Here is a 9,683-nt window from a genome sequence, read left to right on the forward strand (position 1 = left end):
ATGATAATTTTTCTTAACACTAAATGTAACTCTGAATACAAGTTTTGTCATCAGATGTTCAAAAAACACTTCTCAGCCACCAAAAATCATGAACTTGGCTTAAAAAACATGAATTTAGAAACAAAATATCTTTTAAGCTTTTGTATTTCCTTTCTGCTTGGAAAATATGTGTTTAATTTAGTCACAGCTTCAATCTTTTCTCGCCAGGAAGGAGGGCTGGAAGTTTACTTTTTTTTTAAATAAGTGGTTTGCAGTGCAATCACATTAAGCTATTGAGCTGCTACATGAAGCAGATTTCTGTTATGGAGTAAACACTGAAATCCCCACAAAGACAAAATAATTAATACAGCAGGCACAAGTCACACAATATAACTCGCTTCTTTGCTGTCACCAGTATGACTGTAGGCATACTGCTTCTTTTGGATTTTTTTTTTCTTTTGTGGGCTGATTGTCACGGTTAGTGAAATGGGGCAAGCACACAAAACCTGTGATTTTTGCCAGGACGCTTGCAAAAAGTCTCCAGCACTTTTGCCAGAATAATGGTTGGATGATATACAGTAGCCACCCAAATTTGCCACCCGAGGCTTTGCTGCTGGTTGAAGCTCTCTGTGGGCTGTAATCGTGCCCCTGAAGTTTCTGCAGACAAGGCTGCCGTGGAGTCATTAGACCCAGACATTTGTCCAAGCCGTGGAGGACGCCAGAGCTCTGCTTTGGCACTCTATTGCATGGGCATCTGGTCCTAGTGTTGCTAAGTGGCTGATTTCACCAAGTCACTCATGTGTCTCCACATCATTCATTTAGTCCAGAAGTGGAGAAGGATAAAAAAAGCATTTTATAGCAAAAAAAATTACTATTATGGGAAACACAGTCTCCCCATTCAGAAGCCTTTGTGTTAATGTAGAAAAGCCAGCTATGTGATTAAAAAGATATTTTAAATTAGCTACATTTTATTTCCTGCACCTCTGCTGTTAGGTTTTTTGTCTCCATATGTCTAGGCAGAGTTGCTGGAAATCACATTTTATGAATGCATCTCCAGCTTCATTCTGTGAATGCTTGATTTTGCACCCAAGGTGAAAAACCCACTGAGAGTCATACTGAATTTCACCTTTATGTGGTGGATGCATACACAAGCTTAATGCTGCGTGTGTCAGTCTTCAAACAGGTTTAATGAAATGGATGCTTAAGCTGACTATTTCTACCACAGCTGTTCTTGCTGCTCCAGCTAGTCTTGGGACACAGCAATGCCCAGTACAACAGTACTTGCCCCAAAGTGTTTTCAAGCTTAATAGGCAAGGCAGGGGAGGAGTAGTATGATCCCTGTTCCCAGTGTCAGGGCCCAGGGCTGATTTTCATTAAGCAGAACTGGAGCTTAAACTCATGTCTCCTACCTCCTAGGCTGGATCTCTGAATTAGTACTACCATACTAACTAGAACTCTAAAAACCTCAATCCATTGCTGCCAGGAAGAAAAGCGTGTTGTGTCATAGACGATCAACTCTGTCAATGCTGGTGGGGATCTGATGCTTTCAAGGCAAACCAAAAGAGACAAAACAGCAACCCAGCTTAGGCAACTGCACACTGAAAAGGACTTCTACATTTAGCCTTTTGGGGGCTGAGAATGACTTCATTATACATTTTACCTACATGTGATAAGAAAAAAAGGAATCACCAGTGACATTGGGGTGAATTTGTTTTTTCTGTATTTTTCAGTATTTTCTGCATTTTGAGGTCCATTGGATATTCAAGGAACTTGTACTGAAACAAAATATGTAGCATACTGAAAGTCTTCCATTGTAAGACAAGACTTCACTTATACTTGTTTTCAAAGAAGGGCTGATCTTCATGAGAACAAATAAATAGTGAGAATTCAGCAAGATTGAAGCCAGATGACCTCATGGAAAAACACAGTGTTTCATGAATTAGGATAGTTCCTTTAGTGTACACAAGATTAAATTGGCTACTGCAACAGATCCCAAAATATAGACAGCCCTCTGCCACAGTGTTACAACATGAGCAAAAGGTTAAGAAAAGACATTTGAAAAAATAAGTGATTGTCAAGGCAGACAACTTAATGACACTGTCAACTTTGCTGGAGCAGTGAACTGATCCATACAAAATGTTGACCTAACACAAAAGACTACCAGCACCTCCTTGCCAACATCCTAAGTGCTCCCCCAGCCCCCATACTCTGCGGTGCTCTGCCCAAGTCGAATTCAAAGTCTTGGGATTTCATCTTCAAGGCACTTGAAGCTCAAATGTCACCCCAAATCTCAGGACTGTCTTTGACAACTCCTGAGATCCAAATGACATTTTTTCTATAAGGGTGAAGTCTGCAGTATAGAGATTGGGACAAATTTTTCTCAGCTTCAGGTGTAAAACCACATAAAGACCTCCCAAGGACCATCCCAAAATGTTGTACTGCAAAGTTCTTGAGTGAGGACAAAAAAGAACAAGTAAATGAACATGACAGTCATCTATCATGTTCAGTCTTCAAACTTCATAGAAGTGTGCTTTGGTAAGGTGTTAATGGATCTTTGTAAGAACCTCTGAAGCACAGACTTTGGCCACTGTGCATGGGCTGAAGCTTCATGGACTTCATGGGTCATGTGTCTCAGGTGTAACTCATGCTCAAAGAAATGGATTATACCTCTTTGGACATTTGTGGACTTGCAGAAGCTGCAGATGAGAATTCAGGTCTGGCAGAATAAGGTAGACTATGACAGATTTGCTCTGCACCATCAATCATGAAAAAGGAGGACTCAAGTTAAATCCAGACAAATGCACTGTGAGAGCATCCAAAGAAAAATATTTTGGTCATATTCTCTAAGCTAGAAGGATATCAAACCAACTTCTGCTAAAGCAGCAACTTTTTCTACGATAAGGACGCTACAGAACTGTCTTAAGGTAAAAGAAAATATATGGTGATGTGATGTGATTTGAGGAGTTTATGTTACACCTTGCAGAGCACATCATACCTTTAAGCTAGGTTCTTTAAAAAAAAAGAACCAATAACCCAAACCCTCAATGATTTCAGCATCTTGCCAGCAAGATCCTGCGTTGGTAAAAACAAACAACTCATTTCTAATGCAAGAACACCAGTGTATGTACATAAAAATATAGCTGGTAAGATGAGGTAACCAAATCATAGAATCATAGAATGGTTTGGGTTTGAAGCGACTTTAAAGATCACCTAGTTCCAATGCCCTTACCATGGGCAGGGACACCTTCCACTGGACCAGGTTGCTCAAAGCCCCGTCCAACCTGGCCTTGAACACTGCCAGAGATGGGGCATCCACAACCTCTCCTGGCAACCTGTTCCAGTGCCTCACCACCCTCACAGTAAAGAACTTCTTCCTTAGATCTAACCTAAATCTACTCTCTTTCAGTTTAAAGGCATTACCCCTCATCTGCCTTTCTTGTAGGCCCCCTATGGGTACTGGAAGGCTACTATAAGGTCTCCCCAGAGCCTTCTCTTCACCATGCTGAACAACCCCAATTCTCTCAGCCTGCCTTCATGGGAGAGGTGCTCCAGCCCTCTGATCATCTTTGTGGCCCTCCTCTGGACTTGCTCCAACAGGTCCATGTCCTTCTTATGTTGCGGGCCCCAGAGCTGAATGCGGTACTCCAGCTGGGGTCTCACAAGAGTGGAGTAGAGGGGCAGAATCCCCTCCCTCGGCCTGCTGGTCACGCTTCTTTTGATGCAGCCCAGGATACAGTTGGCTTTCTGGGCTGCAAATGTACATTGCTGGGTCATGTTGAGCTTCTCGTCAACCAACACCCCCAAGTCCTTCTCCGCAGGGCTGCTCTCAATCCACTTATCACCCAGCCTGTATTTGTGCTTGGGATTGCCCCGACCCATGTGCAGGACCTGGCACTGGGCCTTGCTGAACTTCATGAGGTTCTCATAGGCCCACCTCTCAAGACTGCCAAGGTCTGCAGCTTTGCTGGTGCGAGGAAGGAGGCAAGATTCACGTGCCAAAATTACCATCCAAGCAAACAGAGTTTCAATAATACAGAAGTGTGTGCAAGCTAGGCCTGCCTGAACTAACCTCCTACCTACAGATTTTGCTGCTCCAGTAATCTTTCAAGACAAAACCCAAGCCTTAGGCTGGCCTTTTGCTGCTGGCTCTCTGCACTACTGTTTTCTCCCTGCCATTACACCGAGCTGCCTTTCCCTTGTCCCCCAACGCCAGTCTGCATCAAAAAGACGAGCTGGTTACCCTTCACTGAGCTTTCACAGCTTCAGGTGTCTCAGACACTCTCTGGCTGCAGCTGAGCTGGGTGAAACCCCACGAGTCCTTTGAAGCCCTTTGCTCTTAAAAGCAGTTAGACTGAAACAGGATGTTTGTCTGGTCTCAGGGCATGCCAGCAGTAGCGATCGCTGTCTGGTTTCCAAAGCTTACCCTGAAACTGCTGAGATGAGCTGGGCTGAAGGCAGGAGAAAAATCTGCCCCCAGTAATGAAGAGCTGAATGGGTGGAAGAGCATGAGAGATGATTTGAACACGGTAAGGAAACAAGAGAAAGATGAAAGAAGACTTCTACCCAGATTTTAAAAGCCCTTCTGACTCCAAATGGGTTTTATTCATGCTAACAAGTGTGTCCTGCCCTACACTTTTAATCCTTTTAGCTGACAATGGCTTACTCATGGGTGCAGAGATGCTCATGATGACTCTAGGGAAATCCAGCCTAGGTCCAACCAGACCCATTAGCTTATGTCTGAGACTGCTGTGCAAATGCCACAGTGCTATTGCTGAAGCCAGCCGTCACCTGCAGTTGCGTGGCATCAAGCCCAAGGTAAGAAGCTTTGCCAGTGCTTGAGCCTGGCAGGGAAGCTCAGTGCAGCCTCAGCACCGGCTGGGCTGGAGCCACGCAGCCATCACCACTCTGTAGCCCTGCTTCTGAGAATGGCCTTTAGCCTGGGCTCAGTGCAGAGAGCATGCAGCGTGGCTGGTCCTGGACCTGTGCTGATGCTGTGCCTCCACCTGAGCCAAAAAAACATGAGCTGTATGGGAGAGGATGAGGACCATCACCCAAGCTGCCACAGCAGCAGCTCAGGTCTGTTGTATTACCCAGGTTACCTGATATTTCTCACTCCCTCACTTTCCCAGAGACGTAGCAGAAAGTTAACCTGAGCAAGCTGAGATGCGGCTCTCTGGGCTGCTCAGTTTTATTCCTAGTTTGCCCCAGTCCTCTTACCCTTCTTTTTTTCCCCTTCTGCCCACTGGTTGCTCAAAGAAAGGAGTCTTTGCTGAAGCCAGCTTTGAAAACCTAGTGCCAACCTGTTTTTGCTTTGAGCCTAAATGAGCAAATGAATAACATGGTTACACAAGACTGGCTGGGTGCCACCAGTCACACACAGTAGCATGGTTCTCTGGCACCCTGCAGTATTGGCAATGGTGACTGGAAAAAATAATAAAGACATTTATATTTTTATTATGGAGACATCAGCTGAATAACATCCTGGTGATCTACCATAATGCCTGGGCTGTCAGAGAAACTCAGAAAGGTCTAGACTGATGAAAAAGAGTTAAAGCATATTAGTATTCAGCAACCAGGATGATACCAAAGCAAACAAACAAACAAAAGCTATCTAGACCTTTAAGATATGACTCTTTCTCTTGCTCTTTTTTTTTCAATATTAATTTCTTCCCTGCCTGTCCCAGCTGTTACCTGCAGCAATAGTGGAGCATTCCTGGTTTTACTTTGGTCACTTACAGTGCTGAATTCTTCATTGCATGCCAATCGCTAACGCAGTATATGGCACATAAATCATGAAGTTAAGGACTGTTCTGAGCCATGGCATTCAAACTGGAGATACTTCAGAGCATGAAGACCTTCAGGCTCAGGTTTTTAAAAACAAATTTCATTTGAGGTAAAATTAATTAAAAAAGGCCCTGAGGCTCCTTGGAGTGGAATGATGTGTAGCCTCAGATGAGCTGCAATTGCCCTCAGCAGGGCCAGAATTCAGATTTATGAATCCCTCATCAGCAAGAGTTCCCTGCGTTTTCCAGGCTGAAGGGCCAGGGCTTCGGCTGCTGCTTTCCCCAAACAGGACACTGCTGTGCACCTGGACCCACGTTAGCTGTCGGCTGCCTCCCCTCTCCCTTCCTAAGGAAGAGAGGGATAGTGGCAGAGGCGCATTCCTCTTTATGCTGCCAGAGCTTCATCTTTTTTCCAACGGTTTGGAAGAGGAGAAAAAACTCCACTCTCCAAAGTATGGACAGAACTGGGGAGCTGCTTCTTGGCCATCTCTGCCCAAGGAGATGTGTCCTGCATCGCACTTTCCTCCTAAAGACCCCAGTCTTGGTACATACCTCAGTATTCAGAGATCCTATAGTTTGGGTGGTGTGGGTGCTGGAGCATCACCTGCTGAATCCATTATCCCTCTTGGTAAGGTGGTTGTAAGGCAACTGGTGACATGTAAGGTCAGGCTGAGGGAATGAAACGAAAGGGGAGGAGGGAATGGTAACCGACAAGCTTTGTGTTTTTATTACGTTGCACAGCTGTTGCTCTTTGTCTTCCTAATGCTGTTGACCTGCCTTTGTCTTTTTAAACTGTAAATTCTTCAAAGCAGGCTTATTCTTCATTCTCTGTGTGTAAAAGGGGTACGTGTTGCGTCTAAATAGCATGTACGATACAGAGGAATACAAAGAGTCTTTAAGAGTATACAGTTTTCCCTGTCTCAAGACTATCCCCATTTCTGTAAAACAGAATGATCTCCATTCCTTGTCCTAAGCTGTAGATTTGTCCTACGCATTTTTTCCCAGTATTTACCTTAGACATCACTGCATTTGCACTTACAAACATTTTGCAGATTGCAAAATGCCAGTTTCTGCCTTTTTTTACATCTCTCATGGGAAGTGAAAGTTCCCTACGCTACCTGCAAGCGCACAGAAATGTCTACCTTGGGCCCCCAAAAATCGAATTAGGCTTGATATTTAAAAACTGAAAAGTGCACGGGGAAATCTAAATCAGAACAGACAGGAAGAAAGGGTTAATTTCCACGAAGACCAGCATAATCCTGACCACGTTGATTGTTGTAAGGTTTTCATTAGCAAACAATTAGCAACACCTACACCAAATAAAATGAATTTCTAAACAACAGGTAGTAATAACAAAATATGTTCCTTAGCCAAGAGTCATTAGAAGGTAGAAAAGGATTATCCATAAAAACAGGATTAGAAAAAAGAGAAACCCCTGATGTAGCAAAGGGAGCCCCAGCAGGCCAGCTGGCTAGATTGAGGTAATAATCCTGCATTTCTTGAAAGAAATAATAAAAGTAAAAAGAAAGATCAAAGCCACTAAAAGAACCCCTTCACATGATACAGCGTGCTATAGACAAATGCATGTGCCTTTTTAACAATCGTTTCTAACAGGCAAACAAAGAAGAATCAGCAGTAGGGTTCAGTAATATTTAAAGAGACCCAGGAACTGATAATGCCAGTTTTATACCTGTGTAACTCCACTGGCTTTTTGATTTATACCAATATAAGTAGGAGGAGAATCTGGTACCTTACAGTGTGCTATAGGACAAATTGTTGCTTACTTTCTCCAACTGCTGGGGGGGGGCAGACAGAACGAACTAATAGGTCTCTTGGTTTTCTGGGATTTTTTTTTTCTTAGGAATGTTTTAGATCCCACTTATTTTCTTGCCTTAGTACTAATTATTGTTCCCTCTGCTTAGTGCTGGGAAGGGCAGAGTGAAAGTTCACCCAGTCTGACTGTTCCTTGAGGGCTTTCCAGCCTTTCCAGAAGCAGTACTGCTATGGCAACAGGTAACTCGGGGAGTTCAGGGACCCAAGGCCAGGTACGAGGGACCTCTTCTCTCCGTAACCAAAGCTCTCAGGCCCCGCCGGGACGGTTTAGCCAGATTTTCAGTGTGGTAAATTAGACTCCAGCGGTCAGCTCTGGGCCTAGCTCGCCTCTCACGTTCACAGGACCCGTTCTAGCAAAAAATTCAGGGTGTCACACCAGCGCACGGCAGAGCCTGTGTGGGTTTTTTCAGCTAAGCCTCTCAGATCCAAGGCTTCCTCATAGGAGTTTCAGCCAAGTTTCAGGCTGGCGAACCCCACCTGCTCCCCCCGGGCACCTGCCTTGGCTAACATTTTCCGTGTGCACCCCCCCCCCCCCCCCCCCCCCCCGGTCCTGCACGCTGCCGTTTCCAGCACCACCGAGCCCCGGGACGTGCCCGGCGCTCCCCGGCACGGCCCCCCCGGCCTCTCGCAGGCCGCTTCTCCGCACACCGACGGCAGAGAGGAACAACCGCAGGTCCGCTCGCCCACCTCCCTCCCGAAACCCGGGCCAGACCCCGCTCTTCGGGTTTCCTCCAGGAGATGGCACCCTTGCAGCACCCAACCGCCCGCGGCCGCAGCCCGCAGTCTGCGGAAAAACCAGAGGCGGGCACCGGGAAATTTTGCCCTGCGTGGGGAAGGCAAGTGCACCGGCGTGTACCCGAGAGGGAGGCTGCATGGGGAAAAGGTCAAGGAATGTCTGCGGGAAGAGTAGTTGAACCTCCTGGGTTTGGGACCACACCTCCCACGTGTGGTTTGGAGCTAGAAGAGCAGGTTTGCATCCGACATAGGTCACCCCGCAAGGTGCGAGGAGGATGAATGGATTATCGCCCGCCCCACGATATCCTCGCAGTAACCCCAGCTTTGCCTGCCCGTGTCTGCTTCCCACAGAGGCTTCAATCACACAGCGTTTTCCGAGACAGCAGGAGCAGTTTAGGACATTATGGTCTCTGCCTGCTTGTTGCCGTGTAGCTGCTGGAGGTTGTCACCCCGGCAGCCCCCATTGCAGAGCCGGCGTGTGCTCCTGCCCCGGTCCAGGGCAGAGTCATTCCATAGGCTGCAGAGGCTTATGGGAGCTGGAATGGACCGTAGCTATGGCACCACCTCACCTCTGGGGAAACAGCTTCTGGACCAAAGGTGGGAAATGAAGAGCTACCAACAAAGCCTGTCAAAGCGCTCCCCTGCGAGCAGTGCCACACTGCACCCTGTGTCTTCTGCTTGTGCTCAGAATCAGGAAAACATCTACCAGATTCCTTCAGCTTCTACCGTACTGAAACTGCCGGAGACATGGAGCTTCACCTGCTCTCACAGCTCTAGTTTACAACGAGGGACTAAATTAACAAAAAGTACTAGTGAGACCAAGTCACCTAGAAACACTGACTTGATCCATGGCATAAAATGGATCCACAAAAATGGATCTACAAAACCAGTAGATCCACAAAACTGTGCTCTAGAAACGGGCAGGTTGCTAACACTAAAGTCAAAACAGGATCCCTGCCCCACCACAGAGCTTGGGCCACAGCCCCAGAGCCAAGAGGATGCACTGCACGGCTGTCAAACACCACGACCTCCGTAAAAAAGAACGGACGTTGCTGTAGTAGTGACGCTGTGCTTCATGGTTGTCCTTTCTGCACACCCGGTGAACCACAAGCACAACGGCCGTGCCAAGAAGAGGCCACCTATCCTCTCCTGGCCCGCCTGAGACCCTCACCAAAATCTCATCCGGGTAGAGTGTCTTTTTACACCCCCATCCACAGGCATGGGAGGAGAGGGCAACCTAGGGAATGAGCAACTCCACCCTCAGGCAAAAGCTTAGGCGCAGCCTTGACAAGGCAAAACTTCCTGGAGATTTCCTCCCACTCTGCTCCCTCCTGTGGTTTCTCATGGAGGAGG

The sequence above is a fragment of the Accipiter gentilis genome, chromosome 4 (assembly GCF_929443795.1).
Source record: "Accipiter gentilis chromosome 4, bAccGen1.1, whole genome shotgun sequence".
In the NCBI taxonomy this organism is placed as follows: Eukaryota; Metazoa; Chordata; class Aves; order Accipitriformes; family Accipitridae; genus Astur; species Astur gentilis.